This window comes from Neodiprion lecontei, chromosome 4 (assembly GCF_021901455.1).
Source record: "Neodiprion lecontei isolate iyNeoLeco1 chromosome 4, iyNeoLeco1.1, whole genome shotgun sequence".
In the NCBI taxonomy this organism is placed as follows: Eukaryota; Metazoa; Arthropoda; class Insecta; order Hymenoptera; family Diprionidae; genus Neodiprion; species Neodiprion lecontei.
Genome location: NC_060263.1, coordinates 28817494 through 28837388, shown reverse-complemented (window position 1 = coordinate 28837388; position 19895 = coordinate 28817494). Strand labels below are relative to the sequence as shown.

Below are 19895 nucleotides of genomic sequence, written 5' to 3'. Positions count from 1 at the left end.
GGCTTCGGCGTATCTAGATAGACGGCTGATTGCATTTGTAATATTTCAAAACACGACAGGACTGCAAGGTAACTTCAGAGGCGTTCGACGAATCTCGCTTGTATACCCTGGCATTAACCTGCACGCGGCACCAGATATTTCCTGATATAATATCCTGCAAAGGTGAATTAAAACGAATTGAACGTATAACAAGACAAAAACCATAGGCAAAGAAATAAAAACCCGTATTTCCCAGCGTTGCATAAAGGTACTTTTACATTTTACCAATCAGATTTTTAAGCGCATCTACTACGTAAATCTGACAATGAGACAGGCCGCGTCGAGCAGCTGTCAATCGTTATTTTCATCGACGGTCCAAACTCTTCTTAGAGGTATACATCAATCGCGCCTCGTCCGATGGGCGCAAGTTTCGTGGCGATGAGCTTCGGCGCACTCCTGCTGCAGTATCTCCGAATCTACCAATAAATTACATCTGTCAAAATGAAAGTCACGACGTACCCTCGTATAATGGAAGATGTAGATTATACGTACATTCGTGTGCACGTAATCCCTACCTCCGCGACGTTTCGGATGCGCGTTTATACACCTCTGCATGTGTTGAATACTGTATGTGAATTCGAAATTGTCATCTGCGCAAAGTCGTTACGAAATAGTTTCAACACCCTGGATGACAAATTAAATTATAAGCTGATCCGACGTGTCGGGTGTCAAGAGGTTAAACGACGCAGCGATGACAGCCATCTTTATTTTGTGTCTAACGACATTCGTCGAAAACCATACGGTCGGAGTGCCACAAGTCCTCCGCTGATATCGACGTCGTCGTGAAATGACTTTCTCACGACAGCGTCACGGTCACTTCCCATAAATCCAAAAGCTACTGACAGATCCATGGGAAACCCAATCTTCTGACGTATAATGAACTATGGGTACAACCGCCTGCGTTACACATGAGGTGCTCGAAATTATATGCTGCAGATCAACGCTGCGGGCAACGGAGCCTAAATTGCATGCACTCTACATGCAGTCAATTTTAAACACAAATTTTCCGTACACCAATGGAATTAATTGCTCAACTCGAAGAACATGTACGTATATGTGTAAGGTAAAGTTGTGCAGTGAAAGAGTATTCGATATATCTCATTACGAGGATATTCTTAATCACAGTCTGACTCCTCCTCCACAAGGTGACAATTCACAATTATGTTTTATTTTGTTCACTAAATATTGAAATGTCAGTTACCGCCCACCGTACTTGACTCTGCTAATTTTTTATCAACATAGTGAATCACCATTATAGCATTATTTTATCCAAGGAATTGATCGTATTTTGTATCGTAAAAAAGCCGATAATACCAAAGTCCGCCTACTAACGATTAGCGTCTCTCCTACGTCATAGATCTTAGGACATGCTCGCAGAGTGAACTACGTAATTACTTGCGATGACACGAGAGACCGAAATGGCACACTCACCGTACCACCGAAAATAGTGTAAATGAAATAATTCTTGAGTGCGAAAAAGTCAGTAGAACACGCTTACAAACAGAATAATAATTTTGACAGAGTGATTGATAATCTTGTTGTAAAAATAACAACATATCTCACGCAACGAAAAACTCCCTGCGTGTCGAATAAGATTGCGGATAGCCCTACGATAATAAAACGTTAACGAAGAAGTTGCTCGCAATTAAATTGCCCTGCCCAACCCTCAAAGCATAAGTTGCACAATTGCGTGTTCGTAAACCTGTAAGATAGAGATTTGTTACGACCGAGGGACCACCTCCTAGTCGAGCCGCGCCTGACGTATGCCATATAAGCATGACTGCACTAAAGTCCAAAGGCACTACCGACTGACTTTTGATCGGTCTTAAATGTCAAATGACGGTTCCAATCGTCCTTTTAATTAGCTCGGTGAAGCTGCCCGAAGGTCGAGCAATTCACCCATGCGCTGTGCAGTTTTTATTATTTTTATTTTTTTTTTGTTTATATATTTTTTTATTGCACTCCCGCATCCTCTTCTCGCGATGTCCATAACATTCTTTCCTCCAATATGGCCATGCACCAAATAAAATTCATACAGTATATCACCCTGAGTATTACCACTCACATTAAACGTTCTGCATGAACTATTTTATCGCTCAGACGGTTTATCGAAAATTGATAATTTTCATTCTAGATCGATTTATTTCACTGTGATGATATTTCAAATTCTGATCAGATGCCTTTTCTTGAACAATGAACACGGTTTGTGCGGCATAAGATTCATTTCGTGGGCTTAATCATCGCCTACATCAGGAAAAGTACTATTTTGTTTGGCCAACGTCAATGAACCGTTACAAGAAGATGCAGGATGCGGTAAAATGATATTTGACAGTTTTGAAACTGCGATACCTGTTTAATGATCTTCTATAAATACCGGACACTACATAGACGCTTCACATCGTAAGCCGAAATCGTTCCTGCTTTCTTTGTTACAATCAAGATATGAAACGAAAGAGAAAAAAGAGAACGCATTTTTCTTACGATCCGTGTGAAGATTACAAATAAGAAAGAAATAAAACATTCTTTCTGCTCACTTTTGTGTAAATCATTGTTAATCCCGTCCAAAGTATTTTTAATAAATGTATGCATATTTTTCGGCATTAAATTTGGCGGCTTTGATATTATACGGTTGTCACGTGTAAAAAAAAATATTCGCTTTTGTACGTTGGAGAGATCTCTACGGTTCCTCCAAACCCTCCCGGTTTTATGTCAAATTGTAAAAAATACAAGAAGAAGAATAAACTTCTGTGACATGTTTTTTTAAATCTTTATAAAACCTGTTGTTCAATATCAGGACCAGATTTCGCACTGCAAGATTTTTGCCTCCAAAAGCGTCTGGGTCAATTGCTACTCGCTAAAGTACATAGGTATGAATAATATCAGTCAATTATTGGATCTAAGGATCATGTATATACATATATATATATATTAGGGTAGTTCAAAAAAGTCTAAATATTAACAATAAGGACTTAAATTTTAACAGACATTTTATTTCCCCTTCCTACAACTATCGAAGGTGTGACTATGAAGAAAAAAAACAATCGGTTTTTCTGAACCATCTGTACATATATATGATCCTTAGATCCAATAATTGACTGAAATTTTCACCCGCGAACTACAAATTACCGAAGTGCGTACGTCGTCCTTCGGTGGAATAAAAGCTGGACGGAGGTGCCGGCGAACCTTAATATTTTACGCAATTGAAACGACCTGGAACGAAACAATTGTAGAACACGCATATCGAGTGAATTTTGTAGCGTTGGAAGGCGCCGGGAGGTCAGGGTCATCGTCAGAAACAATAGGAGCCCACGTCACTACCTTGACACTCCGAATACACCTCCGTCCGGGACGAAATAAGATCCCGCCTTCGACACGCAACGTTTGTCTTCAGAGTAGTTATTTGGTTTATGAATAAGCGATGCGTTTTAAACATATTTCGAGCCCATCGTGGAAAAACCAACGCGGTTCTGTCACCGTAGCCGAGTCACCGATCATATTTTTAAGCACACTCGCAGAGTACCGCAAACAATTAATAAGCAGAAAAAGAATATGAAGAAGCAGGAAACGAAAAAGGATCATCGGTCCGAGCCGATTCTGCTTTCCTGTATAATTATCTAATTTAAAAGAACCGTTATTAGCTGACTTTGACGGATAGAATCATTCAGTCACGTTGTAATTATTTTATGCAAGATGTTGCTTCTTTTAAAGGAACTAAAAACCATTGTGATACTAATGAGGTAATTCAAGACTTCCAAAACTGGTTTTACTCACGAATGAATGGACAAAATATGATAATATTTCAGAAAAATGATTTGGTTGCATTTATGGCCAAGTTGATCATTGCTCTGGTTCTACAGATTAGAGTCCCCGTACAGCTTCCGAAAACAAATCGATAGGTATCGCCCAAACAGAAACGAAATATTTTATGACTTGATTACTGTTGAAGTATTGGCACGTGTCGAGAAAAATTAGAACACAATTTAACCAATTATGGTGTATCGTAATTCCAATACAACGTTCGACTGAAAAAAAGGACCAAATATATATTTTCTCTGCGTGAGTGTTTTTCAAAGTGAACTCAATTAACGACGCTCCGTGTTTGCTTCTTATTACCGTCATAGCTCAGGTACGAGTTTTTGTTCCCTTTATATTAGCCGATGTGGGATCAAACGCAGCTCCGCCGACGATGCTGGCGAATCGCTTTGGACTCGCTGTCGTTTTGCGTGGGACGGAATAATGGTACCTGGACCATGAACGGAATGGTAGCGTCGATCGCAGGAACCTTCGGGGAGACCCACGCACAGGCGTAACTCGCCATCCGGAGTCCCTGCTTCGTTCTCTGAATCACGATTGATGACGTCACGTGATGTCATAGCCAAGAGCCGGAGGGTGCGGGGAGTATTTAGAATGTGAATATACATGCATGCATATTGAAACGAACCTCGTCTCGATGAGCGTTCGGAGTTGACCGTTGAATACCTAATGACAATGTCACAACAACATATTCCGTCGCCGAAGAGGATCCGGTAACAACAGCGGAGGACGTGCCGCATACCTATGCAGACTCAGCTTGTCGTTGCTCTTACAGGAGGCTTGTTTCCTTTTTTCTCCTCTTCGTTTCGTCCCAATTCTCTTTACTCGTGCGTCCAAACAACGCTCGTCTTACCGTATTCCAGACACCGACTGCACGAATCGCAATCTCGAATACTGTATGCAAATAATAAGTGCAGCGATTCGTTAGCGAATTTTTTCTTTCGTTATTTTACATTTTTTACTTATTCATTTAGTTCTTTCAATTTCTCTTTGTCCCCACGGAGAACTCATCCAGATTTATATGATTCCTGCTGATACCGGATTCCGCTTCCCGACGCAAAAGAGTGCAGGTTTTTTTCAACTCGTTGTCGGCAAGTGATAATGAATAGTCGCCATATAATGCCGTTGGAACGGTTGAGATTCGTGTAAATTTTGGTTTAATCTCTGGGTTTTATGGGGGATTTAACAATTTACGGCGATCAAAACGTATACCTGGGGAAATGAAATGATGTTCACCGATGCGACGATATCACGTCTGCGCATAAAAGGAAGACGTCTTCTTTCTTTCTTCTGCTGCACCCAGCTCCGGCTGCCCGCGGCATTCGGGACTTTGACCTTTCCCAACATAATTCCGGTAAACCAATGGTCCAGGTCTTTATAGGAAATAATATCTTGCACCACGCACTGAAATTCGAGTAACTCTAGCGAAGCTAAAATTTCTCAAACCTGAAAGAGAAATGATTTTCTCTACACAAATGCGGTATGCGGTATGCTGTATGCGTAAGCCGACATTTCTGATGCGGAGTTTGGCAATCGGCTGTAATAGCCAGATTATAACCCACTCTACGCCAAGTTGCAATTTTCATTACGTATACGTATAACAACGATTTTCTAAGCACTAGCCTTAGTCATGCATCCCCAAGACTTTACAGAAATCTATCGCTAATGATCGTTCCATCGAAATGTGTGACAAAAGTCCTTGGTGACACGAATTCAATGATGCCACTGGCAAGAAATTTGCTGCAAGGACTTTTGATGAGTAATTTTAAGCACGCTTGACTCAGTTACAGGTTGACCGCCATTCCTCGACTGCTGCAGTAGTTTGAGACAAAGAACGAATCTTCCGACACCGCTTGCACGAATTGGATATGTTCAAGAAAGTTTTAGTCATCGAATTTATTTTCAAAACCTTCTGGAATTCCACGAATTAAGATGCGAATAGCTCGTTTCGTCAAAAGAGAAGAATCATTTTCTCGATGGTAGACCGGTTAATTGGACATCAAAATACACTTTTGCTTTCAGCGTAGAAAGTGCAAGCGTTAACGACTTGTACGACGACACTACAGGTATACGGCGACAGGGATTTAGACCTGGCAAGATTCGGATACGACCTTCAGGTAACGGTTACTGGGGTCGAATTCATCAGTTTTATAGATGTCGCAACCCGCGTGGCATTATACCAGTGAGAACCAATACCCTCGATGAGTTTACTCGTAGGTTGGTGTCCGTACACTTTTACTCCATGACGCAGCATCAGGATACGACGGTACTCCTGAACCAGTTACGAGCATTCACCTTAACCACATTATAAATTGCCTTTGTCCCTCGCTCGCGCTCGCTCACAACCTCCGGCGGGATATTTCTGCAATTCTTAATAAACATCCGACTCATTCATAATAATCTGGATTTCATTGCGACTGCAATTGCGGTGTCTGTGGCAGTCGGACGACTCATCGCAGACGTAATATCTGCAATAGTTTCATACCTTGAATCCAGATTGTTGTCAGCATTCACGAACGTTGGGTCTCCACGGATTAACGGAAGAATCAATTCCATGTCAGCTTGAATGCTGGTTGCATCATGCCTTCCTACAGAACAACTGGAAACAGAGGATTGGAACCTGCCGTTAGAGGGTAGAGGGCTGGTGATTCTTGACCTCTGCAACATTTCGTATCTTTATGATTTCGGCTAGAGTTGTGCAATCCATGAACGTCAAGGAACCATTTACACCGGTGTACCTAAGCAAATACGTGAATATACGTCGTGACGAAGCGCACGCGTGACTGTGATGACTGTTATTTCACGTGGATGGAGCATAGTAGCGTAGTGCGTATGCCGAAGGAGTGTAAATTGATTGGAAGAACCGAAAATTGTACGATTGCGTAAGGCAGTTTGACGGCGCGGACACATCTTCGTATATCCCTGGCTTCGTTCGATTCCTCATTAATCGCATCGACTAATTTCAAATTAGTATATCATATATCATATTTTTTTTTTTAATTATACGCTTGATGAAATCGCTCCAGGGTATTTAACTTTTAATTTCATCGCATTCTTGAGGGTGATTTTGGTAAACAAACATAAAGTGATTCAGTGTTTAGAAAAACAGCAGCGTTGGGCAATCCACATTTATGCTCTTTACGATGACGGGATGGTACAGCAGTGAATGGGTAATAGGTTACATCGAAGTAATACGATGCAGTTTCATTTACGACACAATACTCAATAGCATAATGTCCGAATTGAAATGGAATAGCTTGAAATTGCGCGGCTACCGCGTCATTGAAAAATTCCTCACAAAGCACTCAACATGTCAGATATATCCGGTGGCGCGATTGCAAATTATTCAACGAGCTCTAATTTCTCTAATTTCGATAAAATCTCAGATCTAAACCAGCAAGTGAGCTCACTCACAGCGCAATTTCACCAAAGACGAATTAGGTATTCTCAGATCGACAGGCGATAGAATGACACGATCATTAGCCATCAGATGGCAGCCAGATTTATTGTACATGAAACTCAAGCGTGAAATTACATTCGGAGATACATTCGGAGATAAAATTGTTCACTTATTACGGTCTGCGCCTATTATAATATCCCACCGTGTGCATTATACCCACACACCCATCTATGCATACCTACGCCCGCATTCAAATTTCAAGCTCCTCTGAAGCTCGTTATACAGAGATATATAGAGGTAGGCAGCAATTCATTGTTTCTTGCACCATCGAAACGTCTTTGCTCAATCGAAACCTGATAGCGCCAAGTGTTACTTGTGTTTTTCAAAGTCGTGCACAATTAGCATGAGGCTAACGTAATGCGCCGCTGCGCGCTTTGTCAGTTGACTAATTGTACTTAAAATACGTCGGAATCAATTAAGACCGAATACAGGAATCGGAAAAGGATGAAAAAAAACGCCAACACCATATAGACATTCAGAGATCGGAATTGGAGAGTGTGAAACAGGCTTAAGGACCCCCTCGGTTTGGCCGGCGTGTCAGTCATCGGCTTTCTTCGTGTCGAATCAACGACTGATAATGGAATCATTAGCCAACGATTGACAGAGAATGATGACTGGCTAAGGAGAAATTATGATATTAAACTTTGACCCGAGAAAATGATGGTTGAAATATATTCGCTTTTACGAATGCGTCACTCCCACGAGAAGAGGTGTATAACGTACCTAGGTACGTATATACGTGTAATAAGGTACGAGAGGCGTTCTTAAACGTATTAGACGAGGAATGGCGAGGCAACGAAACGCGGCGATATGCAGTTCAAATGTCAGATAATCAATTCCACCCGACACTTTTGCCCATTATAATCCTCGGACAAATTTTGTGGTATTAGGTATCACGATCGCTCGGCTCTTCCCAGCCCGACTGAAATGATATCGCGAAATCGCGTTCGAGTCAAAATCTACTATGGACGCGTTTTGTTCGGAGAACACAGCAAGTTGACCATCTCGTGACCGCTTTCTCCGCGGACGGCTATCTCTTCTTCGTTGTCACATTATTATAGGCATGATCGTAACGGGTGCTATAGTAATACCCGGATTAACTTACGCCTCCTACACAATACGTAACAGGTGAGAGCACCTACAGTTGATGTGCACTTACAGGGCGATTCATCTTGGGAAAACCTTAAAGCCAAACTATCCACGTCACTCCGTTCTCATTTCTCTACGCCACTCTAATCTCTTTATCTCCGCCGTTAGTTAGTCGTTATTTCAGTATGAACCCAGACGAGAAACTTGCTAACGTCGTTACTCTCGGCAAAGCTCACCGTTTGGAGTGATTCAAGGTCGGAAACATTGCGGTACGATGATACGAGCTTGCAATTTCAATGATACTCGATTGAATGATCGGGTAGCTGGAAACAAGTAGCTGCACTTGGAAATAAAACGGTATTGACCATTTAACAACATGATAGGCTAACAGAGTTTGAATAATTCATTTCAGTTGGTACAATTCTCTAATTAAGGTCGACACGTAGCGGTAAGCTTTAATCGATATGAATACAAATCAACGCAAATCTTGCACCGAATTTCTAAAACTTGAGTAGGTAGTCGGTGACATTCAAGGTCGGCAATCTTATATTTTTATTTTTTTATGAAATATTTTCACTCTGCATGAAGTTGTGCCTTGGAGTGAATTAATGAAATCCCAAAAGACAATTCTGAAAAGGAAATCGTCCGAATAATTGATTATGTTACCTAATTTGTTCGACTACTTGAGAAGACATGAATTGATTAGAAATACTTGAGTAATTAGTTTTTGCAGCCGATCGAAAATTTCTGACGACTAAAACTGAGCGATTTCATTTTCACCGAGCCTCCAATGGATGGAAAATGTCGCAGGACGTGTTCCGATTATATTTGCACGCGAAGAACAGGTTTAGGCGGATATAAGATCATAATATTAAAAGGTACAAGCCCTCAGGTTTCTCATTAACTGGATAGTATAAAAAAATTCATTACCCTGTGCTATAAAATTATTCGTTCGTCCCTTGCAAAGCCGAATTAAAAATTCCTCATAGCAACTACCGAGCGCCTATTTCTACCCATCTTTTTGCATTCCGTTTCAGCGCGGTGTGCTGGTAGGTGCTTGTTGCCTCGCATTGCCCGAGTACTGGACTTCTTAGCGGGGAATTAATTGCTACGTTTTTTCTCTTTATCTCTCTCTCTTTATCCCTGTGGTGGAACAAAAAATAAAAGCATTTCATTAGTATTTACATTACCCGACGCAGCTCCGGGGAATAAATAAATTTCATCTGCCTATATATTATCTTATTTTGCACGAGACGCATGCACATGTGTGATCGCAATATACCTGTACGCCTGTTAAATTATGCACGTAGATTCGTGTTTCACATGATAATATACAGGCGATGCGATAACGGAACGGGATGGAACGGAACGGAACGGTGCGGTGCGCAACCTCGAACAGCCTTGCCTCCGGGCGCATCTTCGGCATCTGAAGCATCGCGAGAGGTAGGAGTGAATGGGTGGGGTACAAAAATGCGCAAGGCCAAAAACTTGACGAAATACCGAAAGTCAAATTACCGACACGTAAAAAAGTAGGAAAACCATAAATACGAAAAGTCGTCGCGGAGAAAAATAAAAAATGAGAACGCCAGAATGTATAAATAAATTTAAACCGACACTTTTTTCGAGAATCGGCAAGATTACGATGGGAAAAATATTGAGTTGCGAAAATTCAAAACAGTCAAAAAGTTGACTTTTCGAATGTCAGACTCGTGCCTTTTTCGAGAAATTTACGTATCCGAATTTATCGATAACGACTAACCAAAGACTCGAAAGGTGAAAATCGCAAAACCCACCAAGACAAAATATTCGCGAGATTCGGTATTTCGACCTTTAGGGATTCTGGTTCTTTTGCATTCAGCGAATCGAAATTTTGCCCCTTCAGAACTTTCATTGTCGACAAATAATTTTTTTGTTTTTTTAGCTGTTCGAAGTATTAACCGCTCGCAATTTTTAATTTCGTAACTCTCATCTTTCTATATCTTCATATTCTGTGCTTTGTTCATTCAGAATGCAGACCGTTCTGAAAATTTGGGGATAAAAGATCGTTCAGTTGAATGACCTTTCGAGAAAACAATTATTCTACTGGGTGATGTGTGGAAAATCCCAATTTCGGTACTCTGATCGTTCGTTATTTTAAAATTCGTGTCTCGAACGTTTCGGGTTTTCGACCAGTCGACTTTTTAGTCTTTCGGGATTTTGACCCTCACCCGAATGAATAGGTGGGATGGAATTCTTACACCTACGGTCGTACCTGCCTCAATTTGAGCTACATGTACGACATGGCGTCGATGCCATTTGTGTGCCGCGTTGTGAATAAAAAGTAGCATAGCAAAAAGCGAAGAACTCAGAATTCTTCGGGAATTCACCGAATACTGACTCACTCGCAAACAATACGATGTATACTTCATATGGGATGCTTCGGCAAGTTTCGTACCTCGGGATGTGGGTCAATCGATAAATCACGCCACGCTAAATTATAGCTGTTCGTAACATATCGCCTTTTCAAATTGGTCATGTCACTTGAGATTTTACTTTCAGTTCGAAATGGTATCAGGCGGTGCCGAACGCTCACCATTAGCTTAGATGAAAGCCAAAGGATCTTTGTAAAAATCAAACGGGTGTAAATCGAGAAGTGGGCGGAGAACGGCATCACTCAAAATAGTTGTTTTAAAACATTGAGTCGATACCCGTCCATCAGGCACCTTGGATTTCAAAGTCCGAAAACTCCACTGATGTCGGCGAGTTTGTAAATTTCCATTTGCATTTGCAGAGGACCTCTTATTGGTATCACAATCAACGAATCCAGTGATCAACTGACCGACCGACGACTCTTGCTTAATTTCGACAGAAAGATATTTCGAGCCGAGAATTAATGATCTTTCCTTCGCGGGAGACGATTTTTCAAAGGGTTCCGACGATTCAAGCTGATAGAATTCATGGTTATGGTTCCACTGATTTTTCTTTTTTTTTTTTCTTATTCTCTTTTACGCAGATGCATCAAGTCCGAATGACGAAGGAGAATAAGTGAGGAAAATACAGGCTTGTAGGTATAAACTGGGTAATTTTGAGTGACTGGAAATAGTTTGGCCAGTGTCAATCCGTGACCTAACATAGGAAACGAAATATTATACTTGCGTACGTACACAACTGTAAGTAACCAATTAAAAAATTTTCTCCGCTAGGTAACTCGGACAATAAATCAAAATCCAATCGCTAATATATGTGCCAAGGCACTGGTCAAGTTCAACCAACTTACTCACGTCCGACGTACGAAACATCCGGCTAAACTGAGCGCGGTTGAAGATATGCGAGAGAAATTGCAGAAAATGCCGGCATTTACAGCTACATCGAAATTTTTCGAGTTGACAAAAGTTCACGAGGAACAATTTGAGGACTGAGCCCCTGATGCCAGCCAGGGTCGTCTCTCCTCCTGCGGAATGAAATATGAGACTTGATCCCCGGCTTTGGCTGTCAGTTACCACACAGCGTATTATAAAGGCCGCGAAATTCTTGTCCGCCTTTAGGAAAGTCCGGGAAAGATCATGCAGCGAAGTTGGACGAGGATCGAGCAAGTTCGGCAAGGATCGAGCGCTCCGCGGTTATACAGAATGAAATATGAGTCTCGGGTTCGTTTAGTTGCAACATAACATATAACAGCCACCAAATTCTTCGCTGAGCTGGCAGCCACCTTTGAACCAAACTTTTACTCGTGTCCGCCGAGTCCCTACCAATCCGCTCACAATCAGCTCTTTCACTCGGATCCCTTACGGAGCCGCCTGCTCACAACTCGAACCAACTCCGTGCGCAGCGCAGTTTCACGGTGTACAAATTTCTTGTCGTATAAATCTCCGGATAATTATAATCATATATCGATTAACTATAGGCGAAAGAAAGAGAAAGAGGAGAAAGAAAGAGAGAAAATTACTCCGTGTTTTGATGCAAAAAAGGCACGAGTATAAAAGCTTCCGGTTCGACGAAGTGTTAAATCTTCGTATGCTTTTTTTTTAGCTCTTTATGTTTTCTTCGTTTCATTTTTTCCTACGTCATAAACTACATAATACTATACGTTATACACCGCGTATATGAAAGTCTCTAGCTGTAAGAAGTGATCTTTCGTAAATTAAAGGCTGTAAAATTGCAAAACTTGTAGGTCTTTATTACTCGCGTCAGATCTCGAAAACAGAGAATAAATTTTTTAAACATACCACATTCCTCATTTTATTTCACGCCTCTAAATCCAATCGCGTCTATCAAAGCGAATCGACTCTTCGTCGCTCATTTACCTTCTACATTATTATGTAGACCCATACGTAAGTTATAAACTTTCGCTGGCTACTTGTGTAGTATACCTGCTATATAAGATCAATTTTAGACGTTCAAAGATATGAAGAATGAAACGACGAATTAACCCAAATTCAATCGTCATTCGTCATGTGGTTGTAAAAAGTATTAGGTAGATGAAAAGTGAAATCCAGCTTATACCGGGAATGTCAAAATTATAAACTAATGGTGGATCTTTCCCGCGTTGCGCTTCGAATAGGAAAATAATCGCTCTACCCGCATTACGGATTTCCGGTATAAGAAAAAACGAGTGGTTTGACGGCCTTAATCTTCTGAATTGCATTAAAAGTAGGAAAAACTAGTTTTCGAAGGTTATTCACATTGACGGGTTGATCGAATTTAAAAATAAAACGTACGCTCATAATGAATCATGGGAAACCCATAGCTGCAGCTATCGGCAACTATGTAATGAACAATATCCCCGTTATAGCTGGCTCATCGACATCGCGATTCGGTTTCGCGAATTTACGAACCAAAAGAAAAAGTAGCAAATGAATTAAATACCAGTGGTTTTTGGAGAGTTAGAACCGACAGTTTTAGACTAAAGTGTTCAAACTGCGTGCATGTAACGATACGATTCCTGAAAACTGAGCATTAAATTACTATCGTATTTCCTGTAATTTTTCACACTCTGACCGTACATCTATTTACGAACGGCAAAAACGAGAAGAAAAATCCACAGAGTATCGCGGGAACGTCGAGTATGTAATGGGCTTGGTCATATCCTCTTGTTCATGATGGGAATTTCAGCCACGCAGATATTTATTCCTTGAATTTTCTAACGATGATACAAAACTGGCTCATCTTTCATCTGTTATTCTTCGACGAGAGCACAATTATTATCAATCTGAAAATTTCTCAACCGTATACGCACCCTGATCCTCGTTTATAGCTAGATTCGTTAGCGCGAATGACCATAATATGCGCGTGTGCGCGTTAGGTTTGAGCGTATACAAAACTAATGCGGAAATATTAAAAAAAATACCCGCTCCTGTTATGGTAAACAGCTCGACGAAATAACCTAGTCATTGTTCAAAAGGCACACCTCTAGCTGTGCCGCCTGAGATAGCACTTGGCTCTGGGACACGTATAATGAGTCGAGGGAAAAAAATGTGATAATAATAAGAAGGAGAAAAAAAATGAGATAAAGATGTTGCTGAAATCCTTAGCTCAAGGCAATAGAAGATTCCAATCGATTAAAACGTGCGTTCTTCTCCGTAAACGGTCGCAATAAGGTATCCCCTCTATAATTAATTCGTGCCGCACAAAAATCTCATCCGCATTCTGGCGGTATGCGGTGTGCGATGATATCTCGCGTGTCGGCAAAATATATGTATATCAAGCACGTAGCTACGTCCGAGGTGAAGACGAACATCATTCAGCGATATATGGATGTCGGACGATGCGAAGATACGCGGGGGCGGCTGAGATAATTTTTAAAAAAAGCATGCGTATTATACCAAACTATAAGAGATGAAAGTAAATAACAAATAGGTGCAAAAAGACCGAAGAGAAGAAAAAAACTACGGCGCCTGACTTTAAAATTTATCATCACCTCCTATCCCGTAACATCGATTACGAAATCTGTGAACAATGCGAAAGAGACACTATTTCTCGAGCGATCGTGGGCGCGATCAAGACACGCATTCTTCGGTAGCGAGGCTGTACGGATACCGAGGTTCCTCCTCAGCATTCGGTTGCAGATCATTGTGTAATTGAAGATCAACTGTCTCTTTTCCAAATATAGTTTGAAGAGGAAGAAATGCATGATTTCAAACATTAGGTGATCCGAAATTGTCGAATTAACGAGACCTGAACGCAGAGTGAATCTTCCGGCAACCCCGTAGACCCCGCCAATAAATGTTGATCGCCTAGAATAATCGGGATGACCTTGTACGATGCGCGCAGTTTTACTTTTTAGGTACCTTATAATTTGTCCACTCTCTGACCAACAGTCTACACGTATACACGTTCTGGGCGGTCCAAGAGAAGACACGGAAGCTGATGAATCACCTGGGGGTACTTAGAATGAAATGTCATGTGAAATAGTTTGACGTGCAAGGTAAACCTCGTGTGCACGGATTTAAAGCGGTCCGAGATAACGAGGAAGACTCGCCTCAACCTTGTACTGGAATCAAGAGACTGAGCATCCTGTGTGGAGATCGACTTTTTTTCCATTTCCTTGGCATACAGACAAGATTTGTGTGTGGAATATTCACCGATCGAACAAGATTCGATGTCACATTAATTAGCGAGGCGAGTTGACTAATCGCACTAACTGTCATTCGTCGTGATCGTGATCGTTAATAAGAAATTTTTATTAATGAACAAAACCGTGGTATAGTAATCGTATATCCGCGGGTCGTTGTGCTCGAATATAAATTTACCCTCCGGGCTTCGAATGATTTAATTTTATCCAATTCCGCGGTATTATATGCCAAAATGCTAACGCATTCCCACGTAGATAAATGGTTCCGACCTTGGACGGATCGCGGATGCCGAAAAATTTCGAGACGATCATGAAAGGCCGAAGAAGCTGGCAGCCGAGTTGGCGGAACGGGATTCTTTAATGGGGTAATCAGGCGGTTCAATCAATTCCCAGGACGCAGCTTGGTATGTATGACTTGGTCCTTGTCGGGATGCGTAAGCTGTGTTTAATCGGAAAGGTTTCGCCACCTATCCGATGCAAAGAAGGCTACGATCTTCGGGCGGAACCTTCGGGAAGGAATCGAGCGAGAGACCCGCCAGCCGAGCAGCTCGTGAAACTTAATGACGCGTGTGCAAGACCAAATGCCATCTTGCCCAATCTTGACACTGAAATCTCTCGGTAACGCGAATACCACCTCGGGCAAACATGACGAACACCATCCAGTGTACGACAGTAATTAACGATTGTTGTTGCAGGAAGTTACGCTTCCCACACCCAGTGTCCGTACGCAGCGACGTATGAGCGTCTATTTATGTAACTTTGGTATGTTCACACATGAACGCAAAAGTCCGTACGATTCTTCGTTATTTTCACAAACAGTTTCAACGAAATTCAATTTTTATTCAGCCGGCGCGCCTGCGAAACATTTTGCTGTAAGGATCGTGGATGTCTTTCGTGTGTTTAACAAAATGTTAACCACCGTGTTACATCCTCACGCTACAAGCGAATTTTTAGGAAATTTGTAAAAGGTGGTTTAATAATCGCATTGAACACGCGAGGAACGTTTTTATGGCCTGAAAAGGTTGTTGTTTTCTTTTTTGTTTGCTCGATTCGATAGTTTAGCGATTTGTGAATAGAAAAAAAAAATTCAAAGACTCTCTTTCAACAATATTTCTTTTATTTTCCTCACGCCTCGTTCACACCGGCCAATCCCAATTAATGTCGACTAGCTCTCGACTGATATAACGAGCCAGCGGTTGGTTACGCTTTGACGAGTAAAGTGGAATCGTAATATGCAAATAATAGCCGTCCCGATGATTCGTATCGCTATTCACCGAGTATTGATTTCAATGGATGAGAAAAAAAGAATGGTAATAATAATGGGGGGAAAAACGAAAGATTTTGCCGATATGGGATCTCACTTCATTCATTTGTTTCGCTAATTTCTCATGACGTCAGTGACACCTACGTCCCGTCGCCATTCGCTTCACATAATATACATAATTGCTATATTCTTCTCATTACGCTTCCTCTCGCACGATTCCTTGACTGAAGTGTGTCCGTTCCCCTCCAAGATTTCCAGTCAATCAAACCTTCCTCCTCGCACTTCCTAGTCTTTTGTTGCATTCGAGATTCGACGAATATCAAAGAGCTAGTCATTTTTCGTATATCTTCCTGACTGTATGTAGAATTAAACACCTGTAACAGCCTCGTCGCTCAATTTGCGATTTACAAATTTTATTGGCAACCTTTTTTCGTCGCGCAGCTCTGACATTTCGCACAGTCCGCTAATCCATTGGTTTCATCTGTTTCTGCAGCCTTATCAGGCAAGCTTGGCCGTGACGTCGCCGCGTCGTCGAAAAATTATAACCAGAGTAGATTACGGCTATATCGGAATTCGCTCATTAGTTTAAATTAAGCCCGTTTCGGCCCACCTGAATTCTTTTAATAGGATGTTAATGATACGGCTAATGGGGAAAATGGATGCTTACAAGATTTTTATTTCTATTTTTTTTTTTTTTTTTTTTTTTATCACTAAACCGCGATTGAATTTGAGTCGGCTAGTGATCGCTCCTCCAAACGGTAAACGATCATGAGGGCTTGGTCTTGATTCCGGATCGTCAATTTGACTAGCGGCAACAAAAAAAGGATAAAAAGCTACGATGACCCGTTCAATTGATAGGAAAAAAAAAGTTACATTAACCGGCAAATAACCGGACACCTTTTAACAGTGGGATAACCCCGCATATGCATAGCCACACGTATCCATATATTTACGTGTATATGTCCGTAAGCGTAAATTCACCGTAATGAAACATCGCGCGTACCTACGTATGGCTCTTCAACAATGATTTACTATCATTCTTACGATCGCTTACTATACGAGAGCTGCTGCAGCTCGCGGCGCGTACCTCCGGTTCGAAAACGCTGGCAAACATGCAGGATAATATAATTGCGAGAACAGGATTAGCAAGACTGGTTGTTTTTGTCGCTGGTGATGTTTGTCCCACAAGGATGTATAATTGAATGTATTTTCTTCTTTTTTTTTTTTATTTATTGAGTCTCCTCTTCATATTCTTCGTCTTCTTTTCTTCGTCTACTTCGGTCTACTTCGACTATTAACACATACATCGCAACGTGATCTTCAAGCTGGAATAGAAAAGATCACGAGCCGATCTGCCAAGTCCGAATGATATAGTGATTTAAATTATACAATGGCCATTCATAGACCGACGAGAGTTGATAGGTTCAATTTGAAGCGTAACTGGTTTTCATGAAATCCGTAGCACCACTCGCGTATCTTTTTTCTCTTTCCGCACCATTTTGTTTTTTTTTTTTTTTTTGTTTTTTTGTGTTTTCTTTTTCGTTATTTTATTTCTTTCTTTCTTTCTTTCTCGGCATCGCTTCATCTCAAGGCGAACAGAATTTCTCCGCACGCTTGCCCCCCGGGCTCAGTGAACTTGACAGCCTTGCTATTGCGAGTATATATGCCTGGCAACTGTGTTATATATGAATATAGAAGAAGAAGAAAAAAAAAAAGAAAATAAGAAAGAAAAATAGTACAGAATGAAAATGGCGTGCGGTGGTGATCGTGATCCAGCATCTAGTACGCGCCTCTCAGGCTATACGTCTCTATGTTCAATACACTTGGGATATAACCAACCAACCAACGAATCAACCACCTTCTACCTCGCACCTCTCACCGCCGGGCTAGAAAGCCAACGATCGAACAACAGCGATCATACGGAGAAAGAATTTCTAGCGACGACAACCACGAGGTACTTTGCGTAGTTCGAAACCCCTGTTATGGCTTATTGTAGCTGGTCACCATGGACCAACCTGGTCCGATTTTCTAACTGCATGGTTGTAATTGTCCGGCCATGTATCGCTTATCTGCAACACACTGTGCCGATAAATTCCGATGCCTGGGATGTCGGTTACTCAGCAGCTCTGTCATATACATTTATACGCATTCTATACGGGTTTCGTTACGGCGGATCCATTTAATGGGGTTCGCCTTCTCTTTCGAGAGCAAGAAAGTCAAACGGAACTTGCTTGTCTTTTTTCTCATTTCTATATTATGCACATGTGTATACACCTATATGTATACGCCTGAATCAAAAGGCTTCGAGATCTCGCAAACGAAAAGACTACGAAGATATTATTAATGCTGGATCGTTATGACAGTTCGGTACAAACTTATACCGTGCAGCAGTATAATTTCGACTTGACAATCGAAAATTATGTCTTGAAGTCGATTATTTCCAGATCAGGAACGCTCAGTTTTTTTTTTCTGGCAAGCCGCTTTAACATACGTTGTACAGGAATTTTGATCGGCACTAATACCACTTTCGTTGAAAATAAATGAGAACAAATTTAAAAAAAAAAAGAAAAAGAAAAAAAGACAAGCTTAATGTCAGACAGCAGTACATAAATATTCGTTAACGCAACTGATTTTTGAAACAAAACAAAATTAAAAGATGAACACTTTCTACTATAATGTATAAAGTATAGACGGTAAATATTTCGCACCTTTTTTGATGAATATCTGAGGTACAGTGCGTTAAATTGAATGATCGTACATTGTACACACACATGGTAATTATCTGCCTCGTTGCTAGTGAAATTAATCCGCGATCGATTATTCGACTAATTGTAAATCATTAGCTCTAATCGGCGTCGTACTTTACGCTTTGAAATAGGCAATTATAGAATGCTCGGCTTGTGGAGGCGACGAGAAAATCGTAAATCTGATACCGCGAGTGTATATAACCTGTAACTAACTACCTGCAGGCGAATCGAACTTACCCGGATAACACGCGAGGTTCGAATATACGGGCATATAGGTACCTACCTACCGACTCTTCGTGGTGCACGAGGTGCTTGAGTTAGGATTTACAGCCTACATGAAGAGGAGAGCGAAGAGGCGTATAATCGACGTCCTCTTCTCCGCCCACACTCCAGGATCTCGATGAGCTGCCCGAGTATTCTCCGGCAATAATTCATCGCGCCTGTATAATAAACGTGTATGTATATTGCACCAATTATTCACACAAGCGCATCGCAACGTATACGTAACAGAACCTCACGAGATGTTGAAATGTTGTTCTTTGTACGGTAGTTCTGCTACCGAATGCGATCCCCGCACTCCCGAGTGTTTGTTTGGCACAAAAAGAGACAAGCCCGAGTTGCTTTTTTTCCTGCGGCTGCTTTATTACGACTTCCATCGGCACGTTTTAATTTGGCCTGATTCCTAATTCCGTTCCAAATGCAATTCGTACAGTAAATAACAATTAACGTCGCGGAGGAAAGATTCTCGGGGTCATCGGCTGACACTGTTTGATTTTATTACCACCGAAGTGACCGCGTGACTTGAAGGTTGAACGGGAGCATTTGCAGGACACTGGTATCGGCGCGACTTCGAACTTGTAGATCATAGTAATTAGGACTGTGCAATTTGAGAACGTCGAATGTCACGGCTCGTCAAGCATTCCTCGGCGAACC

At 41.4% G+C, this 19895-nt stretch overlaps 1 long non-coding RNA gene across 1 annotated transcript in view; it reads right to left on the bottom strand.

Moving 5' to 3' along the window:
- Positions 1-5494: 5494 nt before the first annotated feature.
- LOC124293819 overlaps positions 5495-19895 on the bottom strand; it is a 31385-nt gene continuing 16984 nt past the window's right edge. Inside the window, exons 3-4 of the long non-coding RNA XR_006903667.1 lie at positions 6338-6510; positions 5495-6222 (exon numbers count right to left, since the gene is read on the bottom strand). This is a non-coding gene — a long non-coding RNA (uncharacterized LOC124293819). The remainder of the gene's footprint in view (positions 6223-6337; positions 6511-19895) is intronic.